Source organism: Bombyx mandarina, chromosome 18 (genome assembly GCF_030267445.1).
Source record: "Bombyx mandarina strain Sakado chromosome 18, ASM3026744v2".
Lineage (NCBI taxonomy): Eukaryota > Metazoa > Arthropoda > Insecta > Lepidoptera > Bombycidae > Bombyx > Bombyx mandarina.
Window position 1 is genome coordinate 3,656,856 of NC_143224.1, and position 14,307 is coordinate 3,671,162.

The 14,307-nt window shown below is 43.2% G+C and overlaps 1 protein-coding gene and 1 long non-coding RNA gene across 2 annotated transcripts in view; both read right to left on the minus strand.

Annotated features, from left to right (window-relative positions):
- The window catches only part of Ugt50B3 (UDP-glycosyltransferase family 50 member B3), a 59,572-nt gene extending 58,946 nt beyond the window's left edge, over window positions 1-626 (minus strand). The window contains exon 1 of the mRNA XM_028176155.2: window positions 384-626. The gene's annotated coding sequence lies outside the window, so the exon portion shown is untranslated. The remainder of the gene's footprint in view (window positions 1-383) is intronic.
- The window catches only part of LOC149500941 (uncharacterized), a 236,014-nt gene that overhangs the window by 107,462 nt on the left and 114,245 nt on the right, over window positions 1-14,307 (minus strand). The window lies entirely within an intron of this gene.

Sequence of the window (14,307 nt, forward strand, 5' to 3'; positions counted from 1 at the left end):
ATAAATATAAATGTCTTTCCAGGGTTATGGGTGTATATTAAATATATGTATGTGTATAATAAAAATATTATATTTATTTCCTTTATCTGGTACTTGTAACACAAGTTCTTTACGAACTTAGCACGGGACCAGTTAACGTGGCGTGATTGTTAGTAAATATTTATATTTATTATAAATAAATAAAAAAATTAAAAAAATATATTAGCCTATCCATTAAGTACATGTATTTTCTACATGGATACCAAGTTTTAAGTCAATCGGATGCATGGTTCAGTAGTTATAACGGAACATCCGTAAAACCACTGTAGATTTATATATTAGTATAGATTTTACCGATTGTATTCATAAGATAAAAAAAATTAAGATCAAATAAAAAGACTTGCCTGAAAAATAAGTCCTCACAGCATGAGTTTATAAACAACAACAAAAAAAAATTAATTTGACAGTTCTAAATTCGAAATTTCGTTACCGATCATGCGCATTGAACACGCGCGCATTCGCAACTAACGCCCTACCACCTACCGTTCTACCACCTGACCACCACTACAAGATTTCTTGACCCGTGATGTAGTTATTGTCTCTAAATTCGCACAGATATGATCAAAAATTTGTTTGTTATAATTTGATTGACAAAGCATGTATTGATCTAATTTTTTTTAAATATTTTATGGCATAGTAACGAGTACTATTCAGACAAAATAATTTTGAACACAAAGGCAAGTTCACCGGGACAATCATCAAGGTCATACCAAAACAATTCATTTGTAAGAGTATACATATTGAACTGTTCAAAAAAAAATTTTTTTTATTGCCGTATCGGCAGACTAGCCTACGGCCCACCTGATTGATGGTGAGCAGTTACCGTCGCCCATGGACTTCAGCAATGCCAGGGGCGGAGCCAAGCCGCTGCCTACCGTTTAATACTCTCCACAAGCTTCGTTTCCACAAGCCACAAGACGGACGTGTCGTAGTGCTCGGGAACACCGGGGAGGGGAGCTCATTCCAAAGCCGGATGGTACGTGGCAAAAAAGATCTCTGGAAACGCACTGTGGATGAACGTAGTGGCTCCAGGTAGTATGGATGAACTCTACTCCGCTGGCGGGCGGTGCGATGGTAAAAACGAGATGATGGTATCATCTCGAACAATTCCTCAAAGTACTCCCCATGGAACACACGAGCGAAAATGGAACATACATAACATTGTCAAATACACATACAAAACAAAAAGAACAAAGAAGCAGGAAACCAAGCCAGAAAACGTTCGGATTGTTTTTATATTTTTATATTTAGAGATTTATATTTTATACTTAGATGAGTGGACGAGCTCATCCACTCATCTACGACGTAAATGCCGCCACCCACCTTGAGATATGAGTTTTAAGGTCTCAGTATAGTTACAACGGCTGCCCCACCCTTCAAACCGAAACGCATTACTGCTTCACGGCGGAAATAAGCAGGGCGGTGGTATCTACTCGTGCGGACTCACAAGACGTCCTACCACCAGTAAGTAAGTAAGCAGAAGAACGTTGACATTTTAATTCAAAGTAAATAATTCATTTCATATTTTAAAACCGATCAACATCCTCTCTGTTGTCTATCGATATAGCGCCGATACGCTCTCTTTGTTTATTTAAACTAGTAATATTTTCTATCAAGTTGTTATAATACTCGTAGTTACCAAAAATAACATCAAAATCACTGTAAAACCCTAACTATATATGTATTCTAAGATATCTGTATCTATACAAAAATACGATTCAATAAAGCATAATGCGGTATTCTAAAATCTGCATGATCATACTTTTATTATATAAGTTTAATAAATATTATATCATTCTCTACAGAGCTCTTGTTGTTGTAATGATATGTTTCTCATATTTACGCATTTCTGGATTTATTAAAGAAATAAGCTGGAGCTTTGTCCTTGATATCTCTATTACTATCTAATGTTTTTCTATGTCATGTTTATAAATCAATAAATAAATAAATATATGAAATAGACATTTCTAGGTGGGTGGACAAGCTCACAGCCCACCTGGTGTGAAGTGGATGAAGTTTCAAGCATAGTTATAACAACGGCTGCCCCACCCTTCAAGCCGAAACGCATTATTGCTTCACGGCAGAAATAGGCGGGGTGGTGGTACCTACCCGTGCGGACTCACAAGCGGTCCTACCACCAGTAAATCGTCCATAATTCGTTCACGTTTAAACACTATACAATCGTTATTTCAAAGGCACTTTCTTCGATCCTTATAGCAACACGGAAAAGGATAATATTAAATACAAATCGAAAGAGATTATACGTATTGAATAGCAATGAAATTAATTTACTTTCGCTTTCCAATGTGTTCGATAATAGTATGGTCTGAGAACGGCGGAATAATGCAACGTTATGATTTCAAAATGGTTGCGGAATATTTAAAATGCTAGCATAAAATATCGTGCACCTGGCTCTCGCCTAAACTCAAAACGTTTTTTTGATGTGAAAAATATCCATAGCCGTGAAAACAATTACTGACGTTGCGACGTGTCACCGCACTATAATATCGTACTTTCATTATGCCAGATGAATTTCCTATCTTAAACTATTCTATTTATGTCATAAATATCAATGTTTTACATCTGCCAGCCTTCCCGCGATTGATCTTTTTTTTTGTTTTCTTGTAAGCCATAACCTACTTACCTACATATATAAATAATGTACATATTTATGTGAATTAAAAAAAAAGAAGAGGCTCCTAATTTTAATTTTAATTTCGTTTTGTTGTTTTATTCTGTGTTTCCATAAATATTAATTAATAATTTTGAGTTTTAATTTTCTTCCTCATTTTCAGTTGTAAATAAAAACTGGAAGTTTTGTTGTATAAGCCGTTTTCGAAAATATTACGCACGGGAATAAACTATTTCTCCATCATCATTATTCTCTTTTCATCGATTTACTCTTGACAGAACTATCGTGATCATCATGTATAGTTTCATTGGTCAGGGCACATCATGATTTTTCATATCACCCTCTTTCTACAATACTACTAACCATAATTAATACCTGTTTTAGTAATAAGAATTCACATCATTTTCTCATGCAGGGCCCCGAAACTGAGATACTTTAAGACAAATATTTTTTCTATGGAAACTAGCGACATCTTGTAGCGGCTGCCCCCAAACTTATATGTTGTTAAAGTTAAGGCATTTCATTTAGGTAAAACTAAACACAGAAAAAAATATATACATCATACAAGTCTTTATCTATACATCTATACATATAAATAAAATTAGTGTCTGTTTGTAGTATTGAAACAACCGTTTTTTACTACATGCATATGAATATATAATAATATATATACGGTACATACCTACACCAAAATAACATTTTTTTTACAATTTCGGTCTGTCTGTCTGTTTTTTCCTCCGGCCAATCTCTGGAACGGCTGGGCCGATTTGGACGAGAATTTCACTGATAGGTAGCTGATGATATAACGAGTAACTTATGCTACTTTTTTTAGACTAGCTTTGCCCCGCGGCGTTACCCGCGGTACGACAATAGCCGCGGGTAACATCGCGGGACTCAGCTATCAATAATAAAATTTAATGTTTTCGAAGCAAAGCGAGGGCGGGTTGCTAGTTTATTATGAGAGTAGACAAATTGATTAAATTGTATCAATGTGTGGTTTCTGAAAATTTACAAAATCCTTCATTAAAAATAAAATATAGGCAATATGTTACTGAAATCTACAGGAGCAATAAGAAACTAATCGAAGCGAAGCCATCTAGTAACTGACGCCCGTAAACATTTTTGTTGAATGCTTGAGTTTCTTATCTATAATTAATTTATGTGTATAATGGAAAGACAGTTGGTATTCACGCGTCGCTTCGCCTGCACGTTGTATGCAATGCAGAAAACATTAATGAAATCGTGCTATCATATGTGGAATTACCGACACTGCCTTCTAATATATCGTGTCGTGTCTAATATATTTGAAGTCGTTGTGGCCCAAAGGATAAGACGTCCGGTGCATCCGTATGTAGCGATGCACCGGTGTTCGAATCCCGCAGGCGGGTACCAAATTTCTAATGAAATACGTACTTGACAAATTTTCACGATTGACTTCCACGGTGGAAGAATAACATCGTGTGATAAAAATGAAACCCGCAAAATTATAATTTGCCTAATTACTGGTGGTAGGACCTCTTGTGAGTCCGCACGGGTAGGTACCAAGGTTTTTTGGGTCAGGAGGAAATCGCCGGACTTCCGCCCTCCACTGGGGATAGAGGGCGGAGCATGTCAGAGTCGAACTGACTAAAACCTCCTGTCGCTCAACAACCAACGTCCAAACCTCGCATGAGACAGAACTCATGAAGAGGCAAAGGGGGGAAAGTAAAGCGTTTAGTGCGGAGCACATCTCTCCCATCACCCTCCCCGCGGGACGCCGGACCGGTGCCACGACCACCAGCCCTCTCGGTCGGCAGGCTATCCGAAGCCCGCCTAGATGGCGCCGGTTAGAGTGAGCTATCCTACAGAATACCCCGCTGGACCAGAACCAGCGTGGGTCGAGGATAGCCGGCCTTCCATCACCCGGATGCTCTTGCGTAAAACGCGTGCAGAGCAGCTTGCACGTCGTCTTCTTAGGCCCCCTCGCCGGTCCCCAGACCGACATGTGAGGGGGGACCCGAAACACTTAGAGGGCCAGGGCTTGGGCGAGATCCGCCTCCCTGGCCCCCGCTCGACGGCGGCGGGATTGTGTGTCTCTCACGCGCCCCGCCGCCTCCTTCTGCGAGATGGTGCATTCGCAGAAGTCGAGCATCGCCTTCCACGACTGGTTGTCGCCGAGCATCGATGCCACAACACTCGGCAACGACAAGTCGTTTCCTACTTTTGCGACGAGGACACGGCGCCACCCCTCCCATGCGGGGCAGGCGACGAGCGTATGCTCTGCCGTGTCCAAGTCGCAATCACAATGGTGGCACTCTGCCGTCGGCTTAGCTCTGATCCGGTCCAGGAACTCACCGAAGCAACCATGCCCAGTGAGCACCTGCGTGAGCCGGAAAGTGAGGCGTCCTCTGTCACGATTCACCCAATCCACAAAGACCGGGCGAATCGCCTCGACGGTCCTACGACCGGCCGAAGGATCAGCCAGCCGTCTGGACCATGACTCCAGCACGGACCGCCGAGATTGGGCCCTCCGCGCTCTGACCACACTGTGGCTGGGACGCGCCACGCCCCGGGCGCGAAGGTCAGCCCGCCACTGATAGTCAGCGGCGAGCGCCTCCGCTTCCAGAACCCAAGGCGGCGTCCCAGCCAGTACACACGCCGCCTCAAAGGAGATGGTGCGATAACCACGGATGACCCTGACCGCGATGGTGCGTTGCGGCCGTTGCAGCAGCTTCGCCACCCCCGCGGCCAAGGACTGGCCCCACACAGGCACCCCGTATAGGGCCATTGATCGCACCACCCCCGTATAGAGACGGCGCGTCACCTGGTCAGGCCCCCCGACGTTGGGCAGAAGCCGGCTTAACGCGCCGGCCACCCCCAACAAACGAGGGACCAGGTGCTGAAAGTGAGCACGGAAGGTCCAACGACTGTCCAGAATGAGGCCGAGGTACTTCAACTGCACCCCGACCCCGATCCGGACGCCTCCAACCACGATATGGGCATCGACAGGTGGCACTCTCCGGGGCCTGTGGAACCTCGGATTTACTGAGCGCCACGTCGAGGCCCAATCTCCTGATTTTGCCGACGACATGCGCCACCCCAGCGGTAGCAAGACGGGCAGACTCAGCAAAACTCCCCCCCCGGGCCACGACCAACGTGTCGTCTGCGTAACAGATTACGCTTAGGCCCGGGAGCAGGGCACCCCTCAGTACCCAGTCATACCCGATATTCCACAAAAGGGGGCCGAGCACCGACCCCTGTGGAACACCGCGCACGACCGGGAACCGGTGCACGATCCCACCGTGTCCGGTACACGTGACCGATCTGTCCTCCAAGTAGGAACCCATCAGCCGGCGAAGGTGGGGGGGCACTCCGTGCAGTTCCAGCGCCCCCCCTATCACGGACCAGGGCAGGGTGTTAAACGCATTGGCGATGTCGAGAGACACCGCCAAAGCCACCCCACCCCTGGAGACGGCCTCCTCCGAGAGGGCCCGCACGCGAAGGATCGCGTCTACCGTTGAGCGGCCCTCTCGGAAGCCATACTGCTCCGCCGACAGATCGGGTCCCACCCTGACCAGATGCTGGATGATGCGGGCCGCCAGAATGCGTTCCAGCAGCTTGCCCACCTCATCCAGCAACACGATGGGACGGTACCCGGCGGCAGTATCCTCCGGGCGCCCCTCCTTTCTCAACAGCACGAGTCTGCCCGTCCTCCACGATGAAGGAAACCGTCCCGACTCGAGGCAGGAGTTGTAAATCCTCAAGAGTCGGTCCCCTAGGGCACCAAGAGCCAAGGCCCAAACCCGACCATGCACGCCGTCCGGGCCGGGTGCAACCACCGCCCTGCCTATTTCTGCCGTGAAGCAGTAAATGCGTTTCGCTTTGAAGGGCGGGGTAGCCGTTGTAACTATACTGAGACCTTAGAACTTATATCTCAAGGTGGGTTGCGCATTTACGTTGTAGATGTATATGGGCTCCAGTAACCACTTAACATCAGGTGGGCTGTGAACTCGTTCACCCATCTTAGCAATAAAAAAAAAACTTCGATCTTGGACACCCTTCCAGTGCACCCTTTAAATTAGCTCTATCGATTTAAGAAATAGGTATGTTTAAATTTAATGATACTATAATCAATGAAGTTTTGATTCAATAGCCTGGCATACATTTCTCTATCATTACAATATATTATTGTTAGAATATAGCATCCAACTACTACATTCCCGAACACCTGAATCGAACCTCCTTGCTTTTATTAGATTTTGATAAAATTTAAAACTAAACCTATTTTTATATACTTAGTCTGGCCATAAATACTTTTACAATTAAAAATAAACAAAATATTACATTTGAATTTGGAATCTGTCATTTTTATACGATTGCTCATTGAGTTTTCTCATTTTGGCGTCAATACATTGTACAATATTTTGCGATATTAAAATGGAGTGGGGTGATAAAGAGAACTGAATCGTTGTAATTGCATTACACAACGTAGGTATGGAGCCAAATGCAATTTTTAAAACTCTCCATACGCTTGGTATTAGTAAAATGTTTGTGTACCGGGCTATTAATAGGTGCAATGAGACCTCCTCTGTTTGTGACAGAAAAAGATCTGGCCGTCCACGTAGTGTTCGTACGAAAAAGGTGGTCAAAGCAGTAAGGGAAAGAATTCGAGGAAATCCTGTCCGAAAGCAAAAGATTTTATCTTGGGAAATGAAGATAGCATCTAGAACCATGTCGCGTATTTTAAAAGATAACTTAGGACTTGCAGCCTATAAGAGACGTACTGGTCATTTCTTAATTGATAATTTAAAAGAGAATAGGGTGGTAAAATCGAAACAACTACTGAAGCGGTACGCAAAGGGAGGTCATAGAAAATTTTAGTTTACGGATGAGATTTTTTTTTTTACAATTGAGCAGCATTTTAACAAACAAAATGACCGTATTTATGCTCAAAGCTCTAAGGAAGCTTCCCAATTAGTCGACAGAGTGCATCGAGAGCACTATCCGACTTCAGTGATGGTTTGGTGGGGTATTAGCTATGAAAGAGTGAGTGGGCCATACTTTTGTGAAAAAGGTGTCAAAACATCGGCACAAGTGTATCAAGATACCATTCTTGAGAAGGTAGTGAAGCCCCTTAACAACACCATGTTCAATAATCAAGAATGGTCCTTCCAGCAAGACTCGGCGCCAGGTCATAAAGCTCGGTCTACGCAGTCTTGGTTGGAAACGAACGTTTCGGACTTCATCAGAGCTGAAGACTGGCCGTCGTCTAGTCCCGATCTTAATCCGCTGGATCATGATTTATGGTCAGTTTTAGGGAGTACGGCTTGCTCTAAACGCCATGATAATTTGGAGTGCCTAAAACAATCCGTACGATTGGCAGTGAAAATTTTTCCCATGGAGAGAGTGCGTGCTTCTATTGATAACTGGCCTTAACGTTTAAAGGACTGTATTGCAGCCAATGGAGACCACTTCGAATAAGCTTTTTATACTTTAAATTGTTCTATATTTATGTATTAAACTAACACTGTAAAAGTAATAAATGTTATTTGCAATAGATTTTTATTTTATTTTTAATTGTAACAGTATTTATGGCCAGATTAAGTATATGTATCTATTATTTATATTTAAATCTTTTTTTTATTTATTCTGTAATTATAAAGGTTCAAGACCAATTACGTAACCAATTTTCTTCAACACTCACGTTTCAAAAACCACTAACCAGTTAAGACGCTTATGGTTAACCATAATGAGTGTTTTATCGCAAAATACTAAACTGATAACGGAACTATTAAATTAGACTTTAAAGTCTATGCAGAAAGTTACATTTTTCTAAAACAGTAGCAGTTTAAATCCGCCTCGAGCCCTTCACTTGAGAGATCAAGAACATAATGCACAGAAATGGTGCCTTCGAAATAAGCGGTTAAGAAATTGTTAACGACAATGTTAGGATAAAACCTTATTTTACGGACTTTTTGCTGGAAATGAAATAAACTTGAAGAGTAGACTATTTTTTCTTATTAAAGTAGAGGTAAAATGTGATATTAGGACTAAATACCTAGCCTTGGTTTTCATTTAAACTAGTGTTGTGAGACTACCTAGTTATTTTTTTTATTGCTTAGATGGGTGGACGAGCTCACAGCCCACCTGGTGTTACTGGTTACTGGAGCCCATAGACATCCACAACGTAAATGCACCACCCGCCTTGAGATATAAGTTCTAAGGTCTCAAGTATAGTTACAACGGCTGCCCCACTCTTCAAACCGAAACGCATAACTGCTTTACGGCAGAAATAGGCAGGGTGGTGGTACCCACCCGCGCGGACACACAAGAGGTCCTACCACCAGCAAATACACACTGTAGGCATTAGCACACATTCCAAAGATTGAATACAGTACGTTGCGTTACGTTATACGAGGAGTGATAAAATCGCCGTCGGTCAAAACACGCCTTGTCCGATCCCCCGCATCCACGTACGGTGCTTTTAGGCTCTTCAAGCACCGGTCACCGTCCTCGTCAAACACGTTGATTACGACAAAGAGTTCGACGAACCAACTAGCCCATTGAAACAACCCCTGAGTTTCTCGCCGGATCTTCTCAGTGGGTCGCGATTCCGATGCGGTAGCAGATTCACCGAAGCTTTTTTTTTCCTACCTAAGCTGAGAGCTTAGAGAGGCTATATCAGCGTAACCTTAACTAGTAGGTGAGCTCATGGGGCTCAAACCTGACGAGGTTGCTAACACGAACCCTAGCAAGAGCGGTGCTTCGCAGAATCTACCACCGGATCGGAAACACGACTCACTGAGAAGATCCGGTGAGGAACTCAGTGGGCTATGTCTGAGGGTTAATTTACCGGTCTAGGTACCTCAAGCACCGGTCATCGTTCTTGTCGAGCCCTTCGTCGCAAGCGATGGGTTCGACGAGAATGACCGGTGCTTGAGGCACCTAGAAGCACCGTTAGTGGATCGGGAGGATCCGATATAAACAGCGAAGCACTGCTTTTGCTAGGGCTAATGTTAGCAATTCTCTCAGGTTGAGACCGTAATCTCATTTACTGGTACGCGCGTACTTGGAATAGCCCCTTAGGCTACCAACGATTAGACAGGGGAAAAATAATTAGGAGTTATAATGATGCGGTCACTGCTACCTAGCTCTCTGGTTGTTAAGTGCAAAAATTCCAAAAACTAAAATTTGAGATTGTCAATCATATCTCATGAAGGATTTATTTATTTATTGCATATATGGATCGACGAGCTCACAGCCCACTTGATGTTAAGTAGTTTCCGGAGCCCTTAGACATCTACAACCTAAATACCGCCACCCACCTTGAGATATGAGTTCCAAGGTCTCAGTATAGTTACGACGGCTGCCCCATCCTTCAAACCGAAGCGAACAGCGCCCCTAGTGGCAAACGTAGGCAGACGTTCGAACTCCATAGAAATTCGAGTTAACTTTTATGCTATCGAGAACGTTAAATAACTCGCACTAAGCACACCGAATAATCTAAAAACGAATATTGATGTGCCTTTGGAAAACATACAGCATTGTATTATGAAGAAGCAGTGTGTACTTAGCTTAAATTCCTTGTCTATGTCCAACCATAGACAGTCAATTTGGTTCCATCTTTAGCCGCTAGGTGCTGCCAGCAAGTATAAAGGAAGCGCAGCCATCTTTGATCTTCATAGCGTTGTGTACTTTCGTACTGTGAAGTCGCAAGTCCACAAATATTTATTCGACTTCTTATTAATTGCAAAAAATATTTATTTTGTGTTTCTATGATTGTTATTTTGCAATCATTACGAGTATTATTCACCAATCCTATCATCGGACGCCATGAATCACGCGTCATCTGTTGGAGGTGATGTTGAGTCAAGCTCCATAATTTCCGAGAGGGAAGATGTCCAGGCGAGACGCGATGGAGACGCCTCGCGTTCGAACAGCTCGTCAAGCGAAAAAGAACAAAAGGAGTCTCTGCGTAAGAAACGACGGGATTCAAAGGTAACGGTCGATCTTCGAATCGGCTCGTTATCCCACCAGGTCAGTGACGTTGTAAATCTAATAATGCATCAACTGTGTGTAACAATTGAATGTAACGAAAATTGTTGTAAACAAATTGATCTCGTCAATACGGAAATTTTGACAAAAACACAACAGATTTAAACTAATAATCTTTGTAACATAATTACTGAAAACTTTGGCAAATCGTCTCCGTCGTACAAGTTACCCGTAAGCGTTTTAAATTGTATACGGAAAAAAGGGCCGTATGGATAGAAATAAGACGTCAAAGTTTAATTTCCGTGGTCTCTAACAAAGTATCCTGTTGCCAACGCACCACTCATTGAGGAATTTTTGTTTGATAATACTAAATTGAAATCTTATTCAGTCCCTCGGAGGGCTACAATCCTATTTGTCACGACCTCGTACAAAAGGCAAGCCAAACATTATAAACAATCATAGTCCGTAGCATCTGGCACAATCCAGAGGGGGGCAATTAAAGACACCGACGAGAGGCACTGAGTGCCACCAAAATTGTAATAATTTGTAAACCATGTATGGTTACCAAATATCGTAAAAAAAAAAAAAAAAACACTAATTTTTCTGCGGAAGAAAAGCGACGGATCAATGCGTCCAATTTTCGATCTTCGAGAGTCTAACAAGGTCGTAAAGATAAAACACCTAACTGTTTTCGGACACCTCGGTACCAAACTCTCTCCACCCAGGGGACTGGATGATAGAATTGAACATTTCTCAGGAATATTTTTCTAGTATCAGTCGCAAAATTTCGTCGATACTTCTTGAGGATCAGTACCAAGGTACCAGTATCAGTACCTTCAGGAAGGAATCGGTACCTTCTTATGAGTTAGTATGAAATGACATGCCTACCCTTCGGTCTGGCTTCAGAGCCACACCTTTTTGCTTCTATAACATGCGGGTCGCAGAGACCTTGCGTGCAAAGGGAACTCGAGTGCTAGTGTCTACCTAGACGACTTCCTTTTGGTCGACCAAGACAAATCCAAGTTGCAACTTCAGGCTGCAGAAGCTGTGAAGCTTTTGGATTAACCTTTTTTGCTTCCATAATATGCTGGGTCGCAGAGACCTTGCGTGCAAAAGGAACTCGAGTGCTAGTCTACCCAGACAACTTCCTTTTGGTCGACCAAAACAAATCCAAGTTGAAACTTCAGGCTGCAGAAGCTGTGAAGCTTTTGGATTATCTGGGCTGGCATGTCAATTTCCATTATATAGGGTGCTCGGTCGCTCGGTCGCGGAGATATTGCGTGCAAAGTCGAGTGCTAGCTTACCTACACGACTTAATCTTGTTTCACCAAGACAAATAAACGTTTTTGTTCCCATAGCATGCTCGGTCGCGGAGACCTTGCGTACATAGGGAAGTCAAATGTTAACGTACCTACGCGACTTTCTCTTGGTCCTTGAAGACAAATACACCTTTTTGCTTCCATAGCATGCTCGGTCGCGGAGGCACTGCGTGCAAAATCGAAGTGCTAGCTTACCTACACGACTTGATCTTGTTTCACCAAGACAAATAAACGTTTTTGCTCCCATAGCATGCCCGGTCGCGAAGACCTTACGTACATAGGGAAGTCAAATGTTAACCTACCTACGCGACTTTTTCTTGGTCCATGAAGACAAATACACCTTTTGTGCTTGCATAGCATGCTCGGTCGCGGAGACATTGCGTGCAAAGGGATGTTGAGTGTTATCCCACCTACGCAAATCCCACCTGGTTCATCAAAATCCCACCTGGTTCATCAAAAGAAGTCCAAGTTGAGTCTTTAGGCCACATAAGCTGTAAAGCTCTTGGATTATTTGGGCTGCCAAGTCAGCCTTACAAAAAATCAATTAGTACACTGGTTCAAGAGATGACATGTCTAGGGATTCGATGGAAAATTGCGAGAAATAAAGTGGCCACTCAACAACATCCTAGCCCAAACTCTGACGGAATTACATCAATCTACGCTAACTTGCAAATTTTCTTGCGAAGTTTCAAGAAAAAACACCCCCGTAAAAAACAGGCCATCCTGCATGTGTTAACAATTAAATGCAGTGCTGACGCGGAGCCACATGTCAGACATTGCCGATGCACAAAACCAACCATTTCCTGGCAACGGAAGCTTCGGACATGTGTAGGGGTTACAAATGCAGTGCTGACGCGGAGCCACATGTCAAACATTGCCGAGACACAAAACCAACCATTTCCTGGCAACGGAAGCTTCGGACATGGGTAGGGGTTACAATTAGACAAAATATTAACGTCCTGTCTATGGTCAGCTCAACAACAGAAACTGCTCACCCACAAAAGAGCTATTTGCAATGGTAGTGACAATCAAAATGAATCTGAAAGTATTTCACTAGCGTTGACCTTTCGATTTTTAAACCTAAGCGATAAGTTCAAGATAACTGTCAGCTTATAATCTCTCGGGGAGATACAACATCGTAGCCGACAGGCTATCACGAGGAAATCAACCTGCGAAATGGCACTTTTTACCACAAGTGACCACAAAAGTTTTTCGAAAGTGGGGTCATTCGGATATGAACCCATTCGCCGACCAAGATTGGACCTTCAGCATACCGTAGAGGATGCAACTAGCATGGAGAATCCCTCCTCTCAACCTTCTCCCCAGAGTACTGACTCACTTTAACAGTGTCTAGGGAACCTACCTGGTAGTGTTCCCAGACTGAACGAAAGCATTTGGGTTTCCAAGCCCTCAGATCCCGAACGCTAGATAACTCGCACTAAATCCAAAACCTTCCTCCTCCACAGGTTAAACATTAACCCTGAAAGCTTAGAGGGGGGGGGGGAGGTTGTACAAATAATAGACTGGTCTACACAGGAGAAGATTTATTGAAAATTAGCTGGTGTCAATCCACTTTGTCAGCATACTTACCAGCAACTAGAAGATGGTGCATATGGTGCTACAGTTTTAAAATTGATCCTAAGTCTGCAGATGTTGCCAAATTCTTTCTTCTTTTCCAAAAAGAAAATTTTGCCTATAAAACAATCCTTCTGCATCATAAAGCAGCGCTGTCGACTTTCTGTGGGCGAAATACATGTAGGACAGCAAACATTCTCAAGCCCTCTAATAAAAATTGCTATTCTAAAAAAGCCATCGGAATAGCTAAACAAAATTCAACTACTTATTACAATTTTACTAAGTGTAGTCCCATTCACATGAGATCCGAAAATAGTTCTAAATTGGTTTTCTTCAAACCCTGCCACCAGACCACGCCTCAATGTAGCTTGAAGGACACCAACAACCATGTTGCTGGCTACTGGACGCAGAGTTAATGACCTTACTTTGCTCAACATTTCTAAAGACAGTTTCTTTGATAACAGAGAAAAACATCTTTCTGATACCAGTCGATACAAGGAATTTAAGCTAAGTACACACTGCTTCTTCATAATACAATGCTGTATGTTTTCCTTCTCGGCACATAATATCGGTTTTATTGTTATGTAAAACCGTAATATTAAATTATTAATGATTTTTTTAAATTCAATTTGATCTCCCGCCTCCGCCGGTCATCTACTGGTCAACTATCAATCGATCAGTTATCACCGCCAGGTGTCACCACTCATCCAGCAAACATCACGTAGTAGGGATGAGGACGAAGGCGGTCTCCTGTCTTATTCACTATAC